Here is a 21662-nt window from a genome sequence, read left to right as displayed (position 1 = left end):
ATTGTTGGCATCAGGGGGAGGATTAGTGCCCTATAATTGGTGTCAGAGGGAGGAATGGTGCTTCTTTGATTTCAGTCTGAGGAATAATCCCTTGTATTAGCAGGAGGAATAGTGCAAATCATTGATATCAGGGAAAGGAATGGTGCCCTATCATTGGTGTAAGTGGAAGGAATGGTGTCCAAGGGCCCGATAAAGTCAAGCAAAGGGCCACATCTGGCCCTCGGGCTGCAGTTTGGAGACCACTGAATTAAACCCACAAGTGCTTTTTTTTTTTACCACTGCTTTTCCTTTATCCCGGCTTTTGGAATTTACAAATACAGCACTTTAGAAATTGGATGAAACTATACAGATCAGACTAAAATGAGGGACAAATGAGGAGGACAGAGGGACAGAGGGACTTTGTTCCAAATCAAGGACAGTCTCTCTAAATCAGTGTTTCTCAACTCCAGTCCTCAAGGCGCCCCAACGGGTCATGTTTTCAGGCTTTCCTCCATTTTACACAGGTGATTTGATCAGTTTCACTGCCTTAGTAATTACCACAGCCGTTTCATCAGAGGGAAATCCTGAAAACATGACCTGTTGGGGCGCCTTGAGGACTGGAGTTGAGAAACACTTCTCTAAATCAAGGACAGTAGGGAGATATCTGTATGATCTGAATCAGGGGTGTCAAACTTGTTTAATCGCAGGTTGTATCAGCATTATGGTTTCCCTCACAGGGCCAGTTGTATCTGTAAGACTAGGCGTTCAGAGCACCCCACCCTCCATTACATCAGAAGTTAGGCCTACCCCATCCTCTCTTACATCACAGTGCACTCCCCTTACCTTGTGCTGCTGCCAGGAAGAAGCTGTGGGTAGAGCTGGGAAGCAGAAAGTGCAGGGTCTGGAGGAGGACCTGAGGAGGACTGGAGTCTGCTTGATTCTGAGTTCAGTGGAGGTGGAGATGATGGGGTTCTATGGCTGCACAGACAGGCACAGGATCTGTAGGAAGAGTTCTGTCGTCCTCTCTGCTGCCAACTGTTGAGATGGGGCGGGGGGGGGCAAAGACGAACCTCTTCACAGCTTGACGGAGAAGCACAGGATCTGTTTGAGAAGTGCTGTCCTCCACTGCTTACTGCAAAGACCAGGTGGGAGCAGAGATGAGGGGGGTGCCACAGCTGCAGGAGAGGTGCGAGAGCCACAGAAAATGGCCTAGCAGGCCAAATATGGCCCCACGGGCCTTGTGTTTGACACATGCACTCTGAATTGTAATGTTTGGAGCTTATACAAGGAACAGAATGTCTCTTGGCCTGTGAATGACAGCCATCATTCACCAAGTGTCCAAACTCCCCTGCATGTTAGCCTATGTGTCCATGCACACGTAGACTTTTAGCAGCTTTTAGGGGCAGGAAAAACCCCACCAGCCAGTGCGTCCAGGAGCAGCAACGTTTTGGCAGAAAAAACATTTGGTGCTTATTAACGCACATTAACGCTAGCCGCAGTTAGCACTTGAGCAATAATTAATTTCAGTTTTGCCTGTAAATGCACCTAAACGTGCCCTAATGTGTTACACACTTTTACAAGCATCAGGCAGGCTCTAAATGCAGCCAAACACAAATAGTTAAAAAAAAAAAAAAATGGTATCCAAGTCCTCCTGCCATATAGTAAAGCCAGGTTCTGCACTTCTTGCTACACAGTTACATAGTTGGTAAGGTTGAAAAAAGTCGCCAGTCCATCCAGTTGAACTTTTGTGTGGGTGTGTTTATGTCAATACCAATGCCCATATCACTGTATATTGCATTCGATAAGATACTCATCTAAGAGTTTTTTTCATCTTGTGTCCTCCCTACACACTGTACTGCAGCTGAGAAATACAGATGGTCCAAGATTCTCCAACTGAGAAATAAAGTAGTAATAGCACCTGTAGGGTAGGCAGGTGAGACTTCCTCCATGTTCCCCTCCTCATTGGGTGTCCAAGTGTGGGTCACATAGGAGGCCTACCCCAAGGTGGGTTCTTCTGGGCTATACTAGGCACCTTGGGTCACTGCCTCCACATGGGGTACCTTTTTTCTTTTGCTGTGCTCACTAATGCCCTGGGACATGGTGGAGGCCGTTTTTAGGGATAACCTCAACCTTAAGGCGGACCTCTAATTCAAAGATGGCCGTGCACCATGTACACTTAAACAGATGACTAAACTCTAACTCTCTTTGTTAATGAACATCACCACTGTTACAGTTGCATTTAGGAGGGACACGCAGAGCCAATCCCTTCTCCACCTGTCCAGTGTATCTCTGGGTCCCGCCATGCACTTAATCATTCCTCTTCTGTATCTGTGCACAGGTTGAGGATTTCTGTGGCATTGATCTGCTCCCTTTGCTACGGGAGACGGACCTGCTCATGGAGAGCGTGCCAACAACAACTCCTCCTGCAAAAGGCTGTGCCAACTGTCACATGTACACACTTACTTACAACAGGCTGCTTGCAAAACCTTAATTACCCTTGGTAACCACTTGTGTCTTCGTACCCCAAGGTGTCTTAATTGACCCACTATGTGTGCCGGTTACTTGCATTACACCTCTTTAGTAACTTCAGACCAGGCAAGGACAATGTTTCAAAAGCTTTACTTGAAATAGCTGGAATAATACAGATGACAGTACACAGTTCCTTCCTCCTCTAGCACACCTGCACAGGAAGGGAGTTTATATTGGCAGATCTCCAGAGCTGATATTTTTGGGGTGGACTGCAGATCTCAGCAGTCCCCATACACTGTAGAGGGCTCTTTATCCGCAGGTACTCATGACTTGGCAGCAGACTGGATGGATGGACTCTGGTAATGTGTCTTATACCACATGATTCACCGGGAGCACACCCCTGGTTCTTTTTTTAACTGCTTGCTGACCAGCCGTCGTATAACCGTTTTATGGCGGCAGGTCGGCTCCCCTGCACAAATCGCCATTACTGTACGGCAGCCACCATAAGGGGCGCTCCTGACAGAGACAGAACGGAGATATGTCAATGTAAACAGACAGATCTCTGTTCTGACAGGGGAGGAGAGACAAGATTGTCTGTTCCTAGTAATTAGGAACAGTGATCTGTCTCCTCCTCCAGTCAGATCAAACCCCCCCCGGTTAGAAACACCTCCCAGGGAACACACTTAACCCCTTGATCGCCCCCTAGTGTTAACCCTTTCCCTGCCAGTGACATTTATACAGTAATCAGTGTATTTTTATAGCACTGATCGCTGTATAAATGTCACTGGCCCCAAAAAAGTGTCAAATGTGTCCAATCTGTCTGCCGCAATGACACAGTCCCGCTAAAAATTGCAGATTGCCGCCATTACTAGTAAAAAAAAAAAAAATAATATTGAAAATGGCATAAATCTATCCCCCATTTTATAGATGCTATAAATTTAGCGCAAACCAATCAATATACACTTATTGCGATTTATTTTATTTTTATTTTTTTCACCAAAACTATGTAGAATAATACATATTTGGCCTAAACTGAGGAAGAAATTTGTTTTATAAATTTTTATTTTTTTGGGGATATGCATTATAGCAAAAAGTAAAAAATATTGTGGGTTTTTTTCCAAATTGTCGCTTTTTTTTTTGGTTTATAGCGTAAACAATAAAAACCCACGGAGGTGATCAAATGCCACCAAAAGAAAGTTCTATTTGTGGGAAAAAAAAGGACATCAATTTTGTTTGGGCACAGCGTCGCACGACCACGCACTTGTCAGTTAAAGCGACGCAGTGCCATATCACAAAAAATGGCCTGGTCATTAAGGGGGCAAATCCTTCCAGGGCTGAAGTGGTTAATGCACAGAACCAGTAGGCCAGGCTCAAGAAAGCCCACCAAGTGGACCCGGGAAACTTTTTAACTCTAACACTCCTGGCTGGGGCAACACTAACCTGCAATAAGCAACCTGTCTACATACCATGTTGAGGTCATCACCTCCTTATTCCTATCGATCTTCAGTGCAAACCGCTGTGTAATGCAGTAAAGACTCAATGGCTGACACTGCTGTCCTCTACTTATAATCTGAATGTGGATGCCCTGATATTAGCTGAATGTAAAAACACATTCTCAGTTTTTTTTTAAAATTAATCTATAACTAGAATAAATTGTGTATTTTTATACCTGCTCAGAGTTCAGCTCCAACGCTTTTTTTTTTATGTCACTATTCAGAACTAACACCCGGCAGCACAGCACGTAGTTTAGATCCTAGTCACAGGAGCCAGGCTATTCAGGCATGTCAATGGCAGTGATGTCATGGTTCCCGGGGAAAAGGCTTTGTCTGAACTGGCACTTACTCCTGGCATGTAGCACCTAAGTCACAGACTGTCATTCTGATTGCTGCTGCTCCTGGCTCTGGCAATTTTCTCTAGCATTGATCTTATACCAGCACAATGCCTAATTTAAATGGATGTTTCATTTTTTTTATTTTTTTTTTCAAACTCCTAAGTGCTCTTTTATTTATAGAAATGTGCACTCAGCCAGAAAGCTGAGCTTTTACCTGGACTAGGAGCAAAGCTAAATTCATCTGGGCCCCGATGTGAAGCAGCAACCTACGACATCCACTGATTATTAATAGCCGCTACCATACATACCAACGGCTTATACCATATCCAACGCACATATGAGCATTAAAGTGTCTGTTAGGTAATAGACATGCTGTGATGGTACTTTCGTTAATGCAATGAAGGGGAAAGAATACATTACTGTCAAAGCTGGGCCCCCTGTGCTATAGGCTTTATAGTGGCTTGGCATCCAACGAGGAGGGGAACATAGAGGAAGTGTCACCCATCTACTACCCCCTACCCTTGAAGCACTTCCTGTAAGCTTGAGCATCCATGTTTAAAGATGTCAGAGTTGATACTACTCTGCCTTAACCATCTTTGTAGCAACATATCAATGTAATGGCGATCTATTGCTTGGCGCCTAAACAGTTCTAAGGCTCCCTTCTGTGTCCACATCTTCACTAGAAGTCAAAGACTTCAGGGTGGTGGGGTGCTAAGGGATGGGAGGGGTCAGTCAAAGGATAACTGTACTAAAAGCATACTTTAACATTGTCCCCTGTATGGGGTGTGCCAGTGAGTGAGGTGACTTACTGAACTTAACAATTTGGGGGGTGCCCAATTTTGGCTATATTGTGGAGGTGTGATGGACAAGTGTCTACAACCTGATGGCCCTTTAGTGTATCTCCTTACTGAGGCAGCATCTTATTACCCTATGAGTGTTTCTTTCTTAGGACAGGTTTGTCACAGGGATGAGGATACAGTACATGCCCTAAAACTGCCTGTGACAGTAAAAGTAGGATCACCATTGGATTCCACCTTGTTATCATAAGGCAGCCTTTTTCAACCTGTTTTCACTTAAGGAACCCTTGAAATAGTTTTTAGGTCTTGGAGAACCCCTTTTAAAACCAATTCATGGGGTCAGTAGGAAAAATGCACCTTACATTGGTGGTCATTGGGTAGAATGCCCCCCCCCCCTCCCCCGCACAGACAGCTAAAAAGATCACTGGTGTCATGCAGTAAGCTCTGTCAAGTGGCATTGGGTCCTATGCAGGCACCATCAAGTGGAAGGATAATCATCCACTGCTCAAGGAACCCTGGCTAAGAATGGCTGTAATAAAATGAGGTATGAAATTAATAATAAAGCAGTAATAATGAAGTTTATCTAAACCCAAGAACAAAATTGACAGAATTGCAGCTTACTGGCCCCTAGATGTGGTGGCTGCATTCGTTTTTTTTTTTTTTTTACCTTTTAATTTTGCCTGCCATTAATGCACTCCCTGTCCTAGGGTGACAACTAGACTGAGCAGTGTTGTCACCCAAGGACTGGAATGTGTTAGGACCACATAACACCTCCCTTCTCCATACTGGGGATGTGTTTTATAGTTCAGAGAACTAGGCTAACTGATAACAATCCAGAGGCAGGAAGCACATGTAGCGCCCTGGGGTTTAGTCAGGGAGCTCCTCACCAAATTCCTTGTCAGGAGTAGCTACTGCAGTTAATTGATAGAGATCTATTGATTTCCCCCCAAGTCTGGCCTTGTTGCACTTTTCTCTTCTACCAGTAGGTGGCCGGGAACTTGGTGGCACTAGATATGAGAAGGGCAACCCAAGGTCAGAATATGGGTATATGGGGTATCTCAGCCAATGGGCAGGGGTTTTATTAAATCCCTTGGCCTGCTGGGAGAACCTATATATTCGGGTGAGGTCAGGTGATTTATATTCTGTGCCACCTGGACCGCTATCTGGATGGACATGTGTCATACGCCCCAGACTGCTAGGCCGGAGATTGGGCCTGTGCCAGACACAGCTGGCTGCCAGGCTGTGTGAGGGCCTATCCAGAAGTAAGAGGGCAGTGCAGGGTTGGGATTGCGGCTTGCAGTCCAACCAGAAGTGACGGTTCTGCCGGACGGAGAACCTGTCCGTGGTCGGAGGTAGAAGGAAAGCTGCCACCACTAAGGGACCAACCACCATTACCAAGGACCACAGTGAGTAACTGAAGCATGTATTGGAGCAGTATTCTCACTAGGGATGAGCCGAACACCCCCCTGTTCGGTTCGCACCAGAACATGCGAACAGGAAAAAAGTTCGTTAGAACATGCGAACACCGTTAAAGTCTATGGGACACGAACATGAATAATCAAAAGTGCTAATTTTAAAGGCTTATATGAAAGTTATTGTCATAAAAAGTGTTTGGGGACCTGGGTCCTGCCCCAGGGGACATGGATCAATGCAAAAAAAAGTTTTAAAAACGGCCGTTTTTTCAGGAGCAGTGATTTTAATAATGCTTAAAGTCAAACAATAAAAGTGTAATATCCCTTTAAATTTTGTACCTGGGGGGTGTCTATAGTATGCCTGTAAAGGGGCGCATGTTTCCTGTGTTTAGAACAGTCTGACAGCAAAATGACATTTTGAAGGAAAAAACTCATTTAAAACTACTCGCGGCTATTGCATTGCCGACAATACACATAGAAGTTCATTGATAAAAACGGCATGGGAATTCCCCAAAGGGGAACCCCGAACCAAAATTAAAAAAAAAAAATGACGTGGGAGTCCTCCTAAATTCCATACCAGGCCCTTCAGATCTGGTATGGATATTAAGGGAACCCCGGCCAAAATTAAAAAAAAAAAATGACGTGGGGTTCCCCCTAAATTCCCCCGCGCCAAAAAAAAACGGCGTGGGGTCCCCCCAAAAATCCATACCAGACCCTTATCCGAGCACGCAACCTGGCAGGCCGCAGAAAAAGAGGGGGGGACGAGAGTGCGGCCCCCCCTCCCTCCTGAACCGTACCAGGCCACATGCCCTCAACATTGGGAGGGTGCTTTGGGGTAGCCCCCCAAAACACCTTGTCCCCATGTTGATGAGGACAAGGGCCTCATCCCCACAACCCTGGCCGGTGGTTGTGGGGGTCTGCGGGCGGGGGGCTTATCGGAATCTGGAAGCCCCCTTTAACAAGGTGACCCCCAGATCCCGGCCCCCCCCCTGTGTGAAATGGTAAGGGGGTACCCTACCATTTCACGAAGAAAGTGTCAAAAATGTTAAAAATGACAAGAGACAGTTTTTGACAATTCCTTTATTTAAATGCTTCTTCTTTCTTCTATCTTCCTTCATCTTTTGGTTCTTCTGGTTCTTCTGGCTCTTCTGGTTCTTCCTCCGGCGTTCTCGTCCAGCATCTCCTCCGCGGCGTCTTCTGTCTTTTTCTCCTCGGGCCGCTCCGCACCCATGGCATGGGGGGGAGGCTCCCGCTCTTCTCTTCTTCTTTTCTTTTCTTCTTCTCTTCTTCTTTTCTTCTTTTCTTCTTTTCTTCTCCGGGCCGCTCCGCAATCCATGCTGGCATGGAGGGAGGCTCCCGCTGTGTGACGGCGCTCCTCGTCTGACAGTTCTTAAATAACGGGGGGGGGCGGGGCCACCTGGTGACCCCGCCCCCCTCTGACGCACGGTGACTTGACGGGACTTCCCTGTGGCATTCCCCGTGACGTCACAGGGAAGTCCCGTCAAGTCACCGTGCGTCAGAGGGGGGCGGGGTCACCGGGTGGCCCCGCCCCCCGTTATTTAAGAACTGTCAGACGAGGAGCGCCGTCACACAGCGGGAGCCTCCCTCCATGCCAGCATGGATTGCGGAGCGGCCCGGAGATGAAAAGAAGAAAAGAAGAAGAGAAGAAGAGAAGAAGAGAAGAGCGGGAGCCTCCCCCCCATGCCATGGGTGCGGAGCGGCCCGAGGAGAAGAAGATAGAAGACGCCGCGGAGGAGATGCTGGACGAGAACGCCGGAGGAAGAACCAGAAGAGCCAGAAGAACCAGAAGATGAAGGAAGATAGAAGAAAGAAGAAGCATTTAAATAAAGGAATTGTCAAAAACTGTCTCTTGTCATTTTTAACATTTTTGACACTTTTTTCGTGAAATGGTAGGGGTACTTATGTACCCCCTTACCATTTCACACAGGGGGGGGGCCGGGATCTGGGGGTCACCTTGTTAAAGGGGGCTTCCAGATTCCGATAAGCCCTCCGCCCGCAGACCCCCACAACCACCGGCCAGGGTTGTGGGGATGAGGCCCTTGTCCTCATCAACATGGGGACAAGGTGTTTTGGGGGGCTACCCCAAAGCACCCTCCCAATGTTGAGGGCATGTGGCCTGGTACAGTTCAGGAGGGAGGGGGGGCCGCACTCTCGTCCCCCCCTCTTTTCCTGCGGCCTGCCAGGTTGCGTGCTCGGATAAGGGTCTGGTATGGATTTTTGGGGGGACCCCACGCCGTTTTTTTTTTTTTTTTTGGCGCGGGGTTCCCCTTAAAATCCATACCAGACCTGAAGGGCCTGGTATGGAATTTAGGGGGACTCCCACGTCATTTTTTTTTTTTAATTTTGGTTCGGGGTTCCCCTTTGGGGAATTCCCATGCCGTTTTTATCAATGAACTTCTATGTGTATTGTCGGCAATGCAATAGCCGCGAGTAGTTTTAAATGAGTTTTTTCCTTCAAAATGTCATTTTGCTGTCAGACTGTTCTAAACACAGAAAACATGCGCCCCTTTACAGGCACACTATAGACACCCCCCAGGTACGAAATTTAAAGGGATATTACACTTTTATTGATTGACTTTAAGCATTATTAAAATCACTGCTCCTGAAAAAACGGCCGTTTTTAAAACTTTTTTTTGCATTGATCCATGTCCCCTGGGGCAGGACCCAGGTCCCCAAACACTTTTTATGACAATAACTTGCATATTAGCCTTTAAAATTAGCACTTTTGATTTCTCCCATAGACTTTTAAAGGGTGTTCCGCGGCATTCGAATTTGCCGCGAACACCCCAAATTGTTCGCTGTTCGGTGAACTTGCGAACAGCCAATGTTCGAGTCGAACATGAGTTCGACTCGAACTCGAAGCTCATCCCTAATTCTCACCAAACGGGCACGGTGGAGAATCTGGAAACTTCAGGCAGTGATCAAGTTAGGGACCCTACCAGCGGAAGTGACGCTTGCAGAGCAGCCTTGTGAGTCAAGTCAGAGACAGAGCCGGTCAGCAGGGGTGAAGCTTGAGGAGTATCTGGAATGCCAAGCTATGGACCCAGCAGGAGAGTGTGGGTGACGCTTGAGGGCGAAACCACCGCAAAATCCTTGAGGAGCTCACGGGATTCAGTCAGTGAATCAGAGAGTCCAGTGAGAGACTAGGAGCTCAAGGGGCTGAAAAACTACAAGTAGAAGTTGTAGTGAAGCTGAGTGAACTGTTGAACTTTGTGTTAAGAACTGTTAAGTACTGTTGCCATAGGAGACAACAATCATGCACGTGCAGAAGTGGTACCTTGCTGGGGCCTTTCCCTGTACGGCTGTCCTCATATTGAAGTCTTGGAGTCTGCTAATTGAAATTGCAACCACTTAAAGGTTGTCCTGGCCCTAACACTTTTTCCCTTCAAAATATAACATGACTTAAAAGAAATAAAACCTCTTTTACAACTAAGAAGTGTCTGGAGACCAATGACTTTCACCATCTTTGCACCCATATGACTCACAACCCAATACATATGGAAGGATGTCAGCTGTCTTTGGCCTTGAAGGTCCTCATTAGGCTGGAAGAGGTTGAAGATTTTGCTACATTTGGTGCCCAACATGGGGCTAAGGTGTTGTCCTCACAGCAGTCACCCATGGTAACTGGCTTCAGCTCCCTCTGGACTTTTCCTGGCTCCGTGGGAAGGTGGCAAGTAACATTTACCATTCGTATAGACTGTGTTGTGTGTACGATCAGTATGGGGAAGAACCACCAAGTCTCACTGCTCATAGGAAAGAATCAGCCTGGTCTTTTGACACTTCCTGCCAGTGCTGTAAGGGATAAAACTGGCCCCATAATAGACTCCATTACAGTTTTGGTGCTCCGCAGCAAGAAGGAGGCGGGCGCCACAGTTCTCAAACATTTGCACCAATTAGTTGGCAGGGGAAGGAGCTCCTGCTCTGCAGAGGAGGAAGCATTACTGTTCAGGTCACCATCTTGGATCTGCATGCTGAAACCTCGTGGCCTGAGAGGAAACATGGCGCATCTGGGAGCTCTGAGAATGGAGGTCCACTCAAACCATGTCGGCTGAATTTGACCCATGAAAGATCACCAGTTTCTTTGCCTCTGAAACCACGATCACTGACACGGGTATTCGGATGGCACCAAAGGGTGAGATTTCTCTGTACATTTCCCAAAGCTCTGCAGCAATGAGGACAGGTTGCCGGTGGTGTTCCAGATTTGCTCTCTTTATCCACCCTTGGAGCAGGTGCTGTCAATGTGGAGAACTGTTACTGCTGGCTGCCAGACCACCACTGCTGTCGCAGGTGATGAGGGCAGATTGGGCCCGTGGGTATGCCTCTGTGGAAGAACCCACCTCCAGTACCAAAGCTGTCGAGTCGGGCAGTCCTACTTCAGCCCAGACTGACTCTTTTTCCGAGGAACAGGACGTGTCGGAAGAGCTTGCACATCCTGCAGTGGAAGTGTTAGTCCCTGCTGCCATCACTCCTTAGGAGGCACCCACAGTGACCGATAGTCTGGAACAGGTGGTGGTGCCCTTACCACCTCTCCCTGTAAAGGAGGTTCAGGCATCTACCTCAGCTACTAATTCGGTTGTTGCAGTTGCGGAAGGGGGGGCCCAACAGTCATTACTCGTCTGGCTCAGTACATTCGCTCATCACAGATGAAACGAGAACGGTCCCAGGTCCCTCCCCGGCTGCGCCTGAAGTCGGTAAGTGAAGAGGAAAGGGGGGGACACACAAGATGAGTAAAGAAACGGGGATATAAAATCGTTATCGTGTGTTGCATTTGAAAGACTGTATTCCATATGTTCACTTCCCCACCCTGAGGGAAGGAGTGTTTCACTGTTTGGAGTTACGAAAGTCCCACTGCCTTCAGAATCATATGAATATATGAGTAAGTTATTACCCTAGAAATACATCAGAGAACCAGTCTTTAAAGGCCCCGTGTTACCGGGTTTATGCCTGTTGGTGAACTAATCCTAATAACGCATGTTCTACCAGGAGCCTGCAATTACATTTGTCACTACGGTGAATGTTACAAGAGAAACCTCGATCCTGCCCAATCCTGGGCAATACTGTCAATTGTTATGGAGATGACACAGCCGTCTCTCTTGGGGAATTATAAATGTGCACTTGTGAAGTTAAGGACACTCTGCTGAAAGTTACCCTAGTGTCCTTTGTGTCAAGTTCATGAAAAGGGGAAATATCTTTCAATGTTAAATGTCTGGGGCTACGGCCGTAAAAGTGATCTGGACAGCGTAATCACCCGTAAGCCAGATCCCAGATATTATTGGTGAAGTCTTGTCAAAGTGATACCTTTGTGGATTACAAATATGGGTTGTGTGACGTCAAGGACACTCTGCTGACACTTACCTTGCACACCCATTCAAAATGTTATTGATGGGAATATCCCAGAAAACTGTAACGTTAGGACTGTGCTGGACTAAAGGCTGCTGGCAGTTACAGGGATCGATTATTTGAGCCACGTTGGCTGAAGATTGAAGTTGTTGGGGTGTTTCACCCTGAAGAGTGATCTGTGAACTTCAGCAGGTTGTTGATAACCCAAGGAGGAGGAAAGTTTGTCTTTGGCTGCCATGTGGGCAGACTGAGGATGTTCTTGCAAGAGGATCTGTGTCCCGAAGTGTGGTCTCTTGCAATTTGGCCTGACTGCCTGTTGCTTGAAATGCAGTCATGCCCTGTGCCCGAAGTTCCTTTTAGAGAAGTAAAGGGAATTACTGGGAAGTGTAGTCCATCTGAAGTGAAGTCAAATGGACGGTAACCAGTCATGGACATTGAACATGTATTTAGTTAGAACAGCAAAATGATTGCCTATTTTTTCAAATAATGGACTCATACACATCCGTCAGGACTGTTTTGCATCAAAGTATCGCTGAAGTTTTATAGTTCTATACTGAATATGAAAGGGGGTGGCATTCCTAAAGAGAATGGGGCCTGCTTTTAGAAATGTAAGTAATGTAGACATGTATAGGATGTTTCTACATTTTCTTGCTGCCCTCGGATGAGGACCTGTTCAAATCACTGTGTACATATTGCACCATGTTCTTATAGGATAGGATGCTTTTGCATTGTTTGATTTCTCTCTTTCAGGTGTTGCTGTCTCATTGTGAATAAGCTTCTTGATCCCCTTCAGTCTGGATTTCGTCCACAGTACTCCACAGAAACTAAAACTCACAAACGACTTACTAACAGCTAAATCCAAGGGTCATTATTCCGTACTCTTAGGCCTGATTCACACCTATGCATTTTTAGTGCTTTTTGCATTTTGCAGATTTGCACTACAGAACGTGTTCCATAGGAAACCATGTTAAATGGACTGTAGTGGAAACCTGCAAAATGCAAAAAGCACTAAAAATGCATAGGTGGGAATCCAGCCTTACTCATGGACTTCTTTGCTGTCTTTGATACAGTTGATCACCCCCTCCTCCTCAAAAAACTCAATTTGCTTCCATGGCTGTGCTCTCTGTTTGTTCGAATCTTACCTATCTCAGCGCACCTTCAGTGTCACTTACAACCAGGGATGGCCCGTGAATTGTGGGCGCATGGGCGCCGCCCCCTAGTCCCTGCCACCACCTCACGATCCATGCGCCCTGCCCCTTTCAGGACGCCGGACACATGGACTTCTATGGCAGCGTGGGCGGGGGTGTTTTTTTTTTTTTTGAAGCACCTGATTAGAGCCTAAGGCTCTAATAGGCTTCAAAAAAGGGTGGGCTCAGGGCGCAGAGAGTGCGCCCTGATTTCACCCTGTTGTGTGACCATAGCAAATTTTCGCTATTTATACACCACAGTGCCTCCCCGCCAATTAGGAGGCAGGTCAGTGAGACCTGTTTCCCGATTGGCCAAAGCGCCGGGCATCCTATAGGATGCCCGGCACTTTGGCGGAAGAGACACACTCACAGGGTAGGAAGCTGGAGGATCGGACTCCTCCGCCACCGCTGACACAGGAGGAGAGGACGAGGACCCAACAGCCCGGAATGAAGGAGGATAGACATGTGATGGAGGACCTGTCGCCTGCCTATCCCCCAACTCGCTGCCGTCACCCATCCGGTAAGTGCCAGTCTGATGGTGAGCGGGGGGGTCACAGTGGCTGCATGTGTTGGGCACAGGCTGCATATGATGAGCACATGCTGCATATGACGAGAACATGCTGCATAAGACGGGCACAGAAGCTGCATAAGACGGGCACAGAAGCTGCATAAGATGGGCACAGAAGCTGCATAAGATGGGCACAGAAGCTGCATAAGATGGGCACAGAAACTGCATAAGATGGGCACAGAAGCTGCATAAGATGGGCACAGAAGCTGCATATGATGGGCACAGGTTGCATATGATGGGCACAGATGCTGCATAAATGGGAACAGAAGCTGCATGCGATAGGCAGAGGCTGCATATGATGGGCACAGTCTGCATATGACGGGCACGGGCTGCATATGACGGGCACAGGGGCTGCATAAGATGCGCACAGAAGCTGCATATGATGGACACAGAAGCTGCATATGATTGGCACAGGCTGCATATGTTGGGCACAGGCTGCATATGTTGGGCACAGGCTGCATATGTTGGGCACAGGCTGCATATGTTAGGCACAGAAGCTGCATAAGATGGGCACAGAAGCTGCATAAGATGGGCACAGAAGCTGCATATGATGGGCACAGGCTGCATATGACGGGCACAGGCTGCATATGACGGGCACAGGCTGCATATGACGGGCACAGAGGCTGCATATGTTGGGCACAGAGGCTGCATATGTTGGGCACAGAGGCTGCATATGTTGGGCACAGAGGCTGCATATGTTGGGCACAGAGGCTGCATATCACGGGCACAGGGGCTGCATATCACGGGCACAGGGGCTGCATCTTACGGGCACAGGGGCTGCATCTTACGGGCACAGGGGCTGCATCTTACGGGCACAGGGGCTGCATCTGATGGGCACAGGCTGCATATGATGGGCACAGAGGCTGCATATGATGGGTACAGTGAGGCTGCAATTGATGGTTTTTTTTTCAGAATTTTACAGTTTGCTTGCGCCCCCCCAAAAATTTTGAGCACCAGCCGCCACTGCTTACAACTCTACTTCCTCCTCTCCAACACCTCTTACCGTTAGGGTCCCCCAAGGTTCTGTCCTTGGACCTCTACTGTTCTCAATCTATACATCCTCCCAGCTGATAGCTTCCCATGGCTTCCACTACCATTTATATGCCGATGATACCCAAATCTATCTCTCTACCCCTCAGCTCACCCCATCAGTCTCCTCACACATCACTGATTTACTAACAGACATATCAGCCTGGATGTCACACCTCTTCCTCAAACTGAATCTATCTATCTAAAACCGAGCTCATAATATTTCCTCCCCCACGTGTCCCTTCTCCTGACTTCTCTATCAAGATCAATGGCACAACTATCAGTCCGTCACCACATGCCAGGGTGCTACTGTAACTCACTCCTCATTGGACTACCTTTACATACACTATCCCCCTTCAGTCCATAATGAATGCTGCTGCAAGACTCATCCACCTTACCAATCGTTCAGTGTCCTCCCTCCCCCTCTGCCAATCCCTGCACTGGCTTCCACACACCCAATTAATAAAATTCAAAGTACTAACAATAATTTACAAAGCCGTCAGCAACTCTACCCCCAGCTACATCACTAACCTAATCTAAAAATACCAACCAAGCCGCTCTCTTCGGTCCTCCCAAGACCTCCTGCTCTCTAGCTCCCTTGTCACCTCCTCCCATGCTCACCTACAGGATTTCTCGAGAGCTTCTCCCATCCTTTGGAACTCCCTACACCAATCTGTCCGACTGTCCCCTAATTTATCCATCTTTAGACAATCCCTGAAAACCCTTCTCTTTAAAGAAGCTTATCCTGCTTCTAACTAATACACTGTTTTACTTTCTCCATCAGCTCATCCCCCACAGCTGTTACCTTTTTGTATCAATTGACCCTCCCTCCTAGATTGTAAGCTCTAGCGAGCAGGGCCCTCTGATTTCTCTTGTACCAAATTGTAATGTAACTGTAATGCCTGCCTTAATTTTGTTAAGCGCTGCGCAAATTGTTGGCGCTATATAAATCTTTTATGATAATTAAAAAATTGCGTCTTCCTTGGCTAAGGAGAGACAAGGATCTAGCCGGATGACAACATTAACACTCTATATTGTTATGACTGTATATATTAGATAGGTGATAGCATTCTTGATTACTTGCTTTAAAAATGTACTCAACTATTTTGATACTTAAATGTCATATGTGACTAACTATTTTCATGTAATACCAATGTTTATTCATGTGGCATGCCACACATATGTTATTCTATTGTTATTTTGTTAACCCTTTCCTGTTTCCCCACCCATTCCAATTTTTGCCAGGACATCTGCTCTCAGGCTTGGGAGCTCAAATTGTTTTGCAAACTCCAACATGTAGTTTCTTGAGCAGGGGGAGGATGTAGCGCCATGGGGTTTAGTCAGGGAGCTCCTCACCAAATTCCTTGTCAGGAGTAGCTACTGCAGTTGATGGAGATCTGTTGATTTCCTCCTGGCCTTGTTGCACTTTTCTCTTCTACCACTAGGTGGCTGGGAACTTGGTGGTACTAGATATGAGAAGGGCAACCCAAGGTCAGGTTATGGGTATATGGGGTATCTCAGCCAATGGGCAGGAGTTTTATTGAATCCCTTGGCCTGCTGGGAGAACCTATATATTCAGGTGAGGTCAGGTGATCTATGTTCTGTGCCACCGGACCGCTGTCTGGGTGGACGTGTGTCATACGCCCCGGGCTGCTAGGCCGGAGATGAGGCCTATCATGGGCCCATCTGGCTGCCAGGCTGTGTGTGGGCCTATCCAGAAGTAAGAGTGCAGCGCAGGGTTGGGATTGCGGCTTGCAGTCCAACAAGAAGTCATGGTTCTGCCGGCCGGAGAACCTGTCAGTGGTCGGAGGTAGAAGGAAAGCTGTCACCACTAAGGGACCAATCACCTTTACCAGGGACCACAGTGAGTAACTGAAGCAAGTACCGGAGCAGTATTCTCAACGAATGGGCACGGTGGAGAATCAGGAAAATTCAGGCGGTGATCAAGTCAGGGACCCAACCAGTGGAGATGACGCTTGCAGAGCAGCCTTGTGAGTCAAGTCAGAGACAGAGCCGGTCAGCAGGGGTGAAGCTTGAGGAGTATCTGGAGTGCCAAGCTAGGGACCCGGCAGGGAAGCGTGGGTGATGCTTGAGGGAGATACCACTGCAAAAGCCTTGAGGAGCTCATGGGATTCAAGTGAATTCAAGTGTAAGTGAATCAGAGTCCAGTGAGAGATTAGGAGCTAAAGGAGCTGAAGAACTACAAATAGAAGTTATAGTGAGGGGGCGTGGTCTGGACATGGCCGAGTGAAGACGTGTGCTTGAGGAGCTCCCGGTCCGACCCGTCCTTAACCAGCTTTTATTCAGCATATACCTTCTCGGTACACCTGGAATGTACTCCGCTGGGAAGCGGAGAGGAAAGCAGAGGAAGAGGGAATCTCCGAAACCGCACAGAAATACTGATATACAGCAGTACCTTTTAAACAACCAAGGGGCCTCCCCGATCACCAAGATGGCGGACGCCACGAGGCCTGGTCCTTCTGCTGAACGGCCGCGGGCCCCCTCTACCTCTCTATCGGGACCAGATAGTCTGGATGGGGACTGTAACATCCCGGAGGTGTTCCGACTGGGAACAGCAGCACAGTCATAGCAATCTCCCACGCCACTGATCCTACAAGCTGACGCTGAGTTGAGAGCCCTGCTGCAGGCTCTCCCGACCCGTTCAGACATAGAAGCTATAGTCAGCAGAATGGAAGCAACTCACCGTAAGGAGATAGCTGTAGTGAGACAAGAAGTGCCATCACTATCGGAGCGAGTGGAGACTGGAGAAGCCTCAGTGACGGCAATGGAACTGCGGATATCGGCGGTAGAGGCAGCACAAACATCCCAGGCTGAGACTATTCTCACTCAACAACTTCATATGGAAGAAATCGAGGACCGCAGCAGGCGCAACAATCTACGCCTGAGGGGCCTGCCAGAGGCCACTGGATCGGAAGACCTAGCAGCATCTGCCCTCGCCATCTTCAGAGATCTGACAGGAACCTCATTCCCTCCTAACCTGTCCTTCGATCGAATCCACAGAGCACTCGGCCCGCGCTCAGCTGACCCGGACAGACCGAGGGATGTTATCTGCCGAATCCACCAGTACTCACACAAGGAGCTAATACTCCGTACAGCATGGGAGAAAGGAGAACTGGAATTCGACGGCGCGGCTGTGCGTATCATGCCGGACTTATCTAGAGCAACACTGCAGCGGAGGGCCCTGTTGAAACCAGTCCTGGAGGCTGCCAGGCACAGCGGTCTCACATACCGATGGGGCTTCCCTATTTCGGTCACATTCAAGAAAGCCCAACACTCTTTTACTCTCCGGACCCCTGCAGATCTCCCTGCTCTATTCTCCTTCATGGACATAGAACCCATCGAAATGCCTGACTGGCTGCAGCTGCTACAGCGCTCCAATCCCCGTTCCGGAATGTCGGGCATAAGAAGAGCCAGATCACCCAGACCACAGAGGAGCCAGCGCAGATCTCGTCCCAACCCTGCAGAAGCACCAAGAGAGGACTGAGCGGTACTTGTATTGCGGTGAGATACTAAAAACCAGCTTCCCCCCTGATGTTGCATTTCCCCGTTTGTGTTCTGACAGATATTGTGAGCACCCCCCCCCCCCCGGATGGTCCCTCTTTAACAGGATGATAAATCATCGCTGCCTCCTGGGAATCCCCCTCATGGTTTGAACGGCCCCCGTCACCCCCATGACTGTGGTGTTCGTTGTCACCAGCCATGGGGAAGCATTAACAACTGGCGGGGAGAGAGAAGGGGGGAGCCCGCTGTGTGGAATCTTTACATAGGCAGAGATGTATCTGAGTGCTCTCTGCATCTCTGCCCGTACGGGTACACATGCTATTGAAGCGATCTGTGGAGAATTCTGAGGGGAGGGGCAGCGTGCAGGGAGGGGGGAGTCCATCTCTCTATACTCACTGTGCGTGCTAGGGGAGAGCTTACACATCTCCTTTGGGTGGTCTCCCGTCCCCTCACCCCATCCAAACTATCTCCAACCAAAGCCTACTGTCACAGGACTTGAACACACTTTTCTTATACAGAAAGGCTAAGGGGACACCCTGGTAGTCACTCAGGAGACCTTGGAACATAATCTGGGGACACCAAATGTTTCAGCTTCTCCTGCCACGCTGAGAACACAAGGAATATGCGCTCAACCCAGTGGACTAGATTAAAGGAACTTCACAGTTAGCTGCTATATGTGCTTATCTAACACTGGGAGCTGAAGATATGTGGGGTGAACCGACCTGTGGGATTATGCTGTGATATACTGAAGCTACTGCGGTAGTATAGTCTAGAGAATACCCACTGTTGAAAGCTAAGATTTGAACAGTATTGGCTGGAATAAGCCGTACCCATAATGCCACCAATATAACCGGGGGACCCTAGGGGATCTGCGGGGGAGGGGGTGGGGGGGGGAGTCGCCCGGGGGTGGAGGGGGAGGGGGAGCGCGGCTGTGGTCCCTACTGCTAATTTTCGGGTTTGTTATAACACAGGCGGACGGGGGATAAGTAACCACCTAGGTCCAAATGGATCTCTTAGTATATTTCTTTTGTCCCCCTTTTGAGGGAGGGGGGGGTTTGGTTTGGTTTTTTCTTTTCATTATAAGCATTTAAGTTGTTACAGAGTTAATTATTAATCTACGTTATCAAGCTGGGGGGCGTGGAGTGGATCAGGAGACTCCCCCTCGGTCGACTCTTACCTCTTCCCAATTAGGACGGAGCATCTCCCTGGCGTAAACAGGGACATGCTTCCTAGCAAATAAGTTTATTTGCATTTAGGTATACGACAGTCAGATTCAACTGTCAGTTATGTCTTTTTGGACGGTTACATACTCATCCCTTCTATCTTTCCTTTCTCTCTCTTTCTCTCTTTTTTTTCTTTCTCTCTTCTATCCTACCCTCTATCCAACCCTTACTGACATCTATTTACTCCTCTCCCCTTTAACTGCTCCCCTCCCCCTCTCTTCAGCCCACTCTCTTTATTAACACCCCTGGGCCCGGGCGACAATGGACACCATTACCATTCTCTCACTGAACACAAAGGGTTTAAATGTACCAGAAAAGAGACGCATGCTACTACATGACCTTAAAAGAGCGCATGCAGACATAGCGTTCCTTCAGGAAACGCACTTTAAGACCGGTAACCCACCATGCCTTAAAAATCGGTACTTCCCACATTGCTATCATGCCACTAATGTAGCAGCCAAATCTAAGGGAGTATCCATACTACTATCGGGAGTGGTGCCCTGGACATGTAGTGACACTTTGGTGGACACTGAAGGCCGCTATGTATTCATTAAGGGCTGGATAGGAGACAAGAAGGTCACGTTGGCCAATATATACGCCCCTAATGACCGACAGGATACCTTCCTGCACCGTATACTGACGTTACTGGCAGAATTCAGAGAGGGTCAACTGATCCTAGGGGGTGACCTTAACATGCGCCTCATCCATACACAAGAGCACACACAAACGCATAATCCGAGATCTTCACGGTGCCCAACTGTTGGACATCTGGAGATTACACCACTCAGGCGACAGAGACTACACTTTTTACTCGTCCCCGCATAAAGTGTATTCGAGAATAGATTATTTCTTTGTCCCCCACAGCCAACTAGAAGCTGTCCACAATGTGGAAATAGGCAATATTACATGGTCGGATCACGCGCCTATCACTCTGCGTTATAGCCTGACATCCACTCTGAACATTAGATCCAAATTTTGGAGACTAAATGAAAGCTTACTCCAGACACCAGAGGTAATGAAGGACGTCACAAATGAGTTGAAATGCTACTTTCAAACTAATGACACTGAAGACTGTGACCCTGGTATCTTATGGGAGGCCCACAAAACTGTGATAAGAGGGGTATTAATTAAACATGGCGCCCGCATTAAAAGAGAAAGAGAGCAACAACTACTTCTACTCCTTCGTAAAATTCATGTAATTGAAACACAACACAAACAAACCCCAGTTTCCTCATTAGAAGCAGAACTACTCTCCCTCAGAAAGCAGGCAGTAGACCTACTACACTATAGAGCCAAAGCGGCACTACAAGTATGTAGAAAATTCTCCTACGAATCAGGGAATAAGTGCGGGAAATTACTAGCCAAAGCAGTTAGAAGTCATAAATTAACCACATATATTCCCCATATCACAGCTTCATCGGGACAGAAAAAGACCACACCAACCCAGATAGCGAAGGAATTCAAGGACCACTACTCATCCCTATACAACCTCCCAGTACGACCCCCGAACAACGCGACGATAGATGATTACATATCGACAGCTCAAATACCCCACATCTCGACGACAACAAGTACAGACTTGGAAAACCCCATTACCGTGGAGGAATTACAGCGAGCGGTAGGTGGGATGAAACCCGGCAAAGCTCCGGGCCCTGATGGGTTCACCCTACAATACTACCAAACCCTCCTACCGCTCCTGGCTCCTCATATGGTTTGGATGTTTAACTGCCTGGGAGAGGGAACCCCCTTACCCAGAGACACCTTGAGGGCACACATCTCCCTGATACCGAAAGAAGGTAAAGATGCGTCGGCATGTGGAAGTTATAGACCTATATCCCTGTTGAACGTAGATCTCAAACTCTTTGCGAAGATCCTGGCCAATAGACTAACCCAACACATACCGGAATTAGTACATGCAGATCAAGTGGGGTTTGTCCCTGGCCGAGAGGCGAGGGACAACACTACTAAGGTACTTAATCTCATTCATATAGTCTCGACCACTAAAACCCCATGCGTCTTCCTTAGTACAGACGCGGAGAAGGCGTTTGATCGGGTTAGTTGGACTTTTATGTCTTCAGTTCTCAAAAAGATCGGCCTGGGGCGTAAGATGCTACAATGGATCCTCAGCTTATATTCCAACCCCACCGCCCAGGTCAAAGCCAACGGAATACTATCAGACTCATTCCCTATATCGAATGGTACCAGACAGGGTTGCCCGCTCTCTCCCCTCCTGTTTGCCCTGGCCCTGGAACCCTTTCTATGCACTATACGAGCTAACCCGGAT

This window comes from Aquarana catesbeiana, linkage group LG10, assembly GCF_042186555.1.
Source record: "Aquarana catesbeiana isolate 2022-GZ linkage group LG10, ASM4218655v1, whole genome shotgun sequence".
NCBI classification, from domain to species: domain Eukaryota; kingdom Metazoa; phylum Chordata; class Amphibia; order Anura; family Ranidae; genus Aquarana; species Aquarana catesbeiana.
This window is presented reverse-complemented; position numbering follows the sequence as displayed.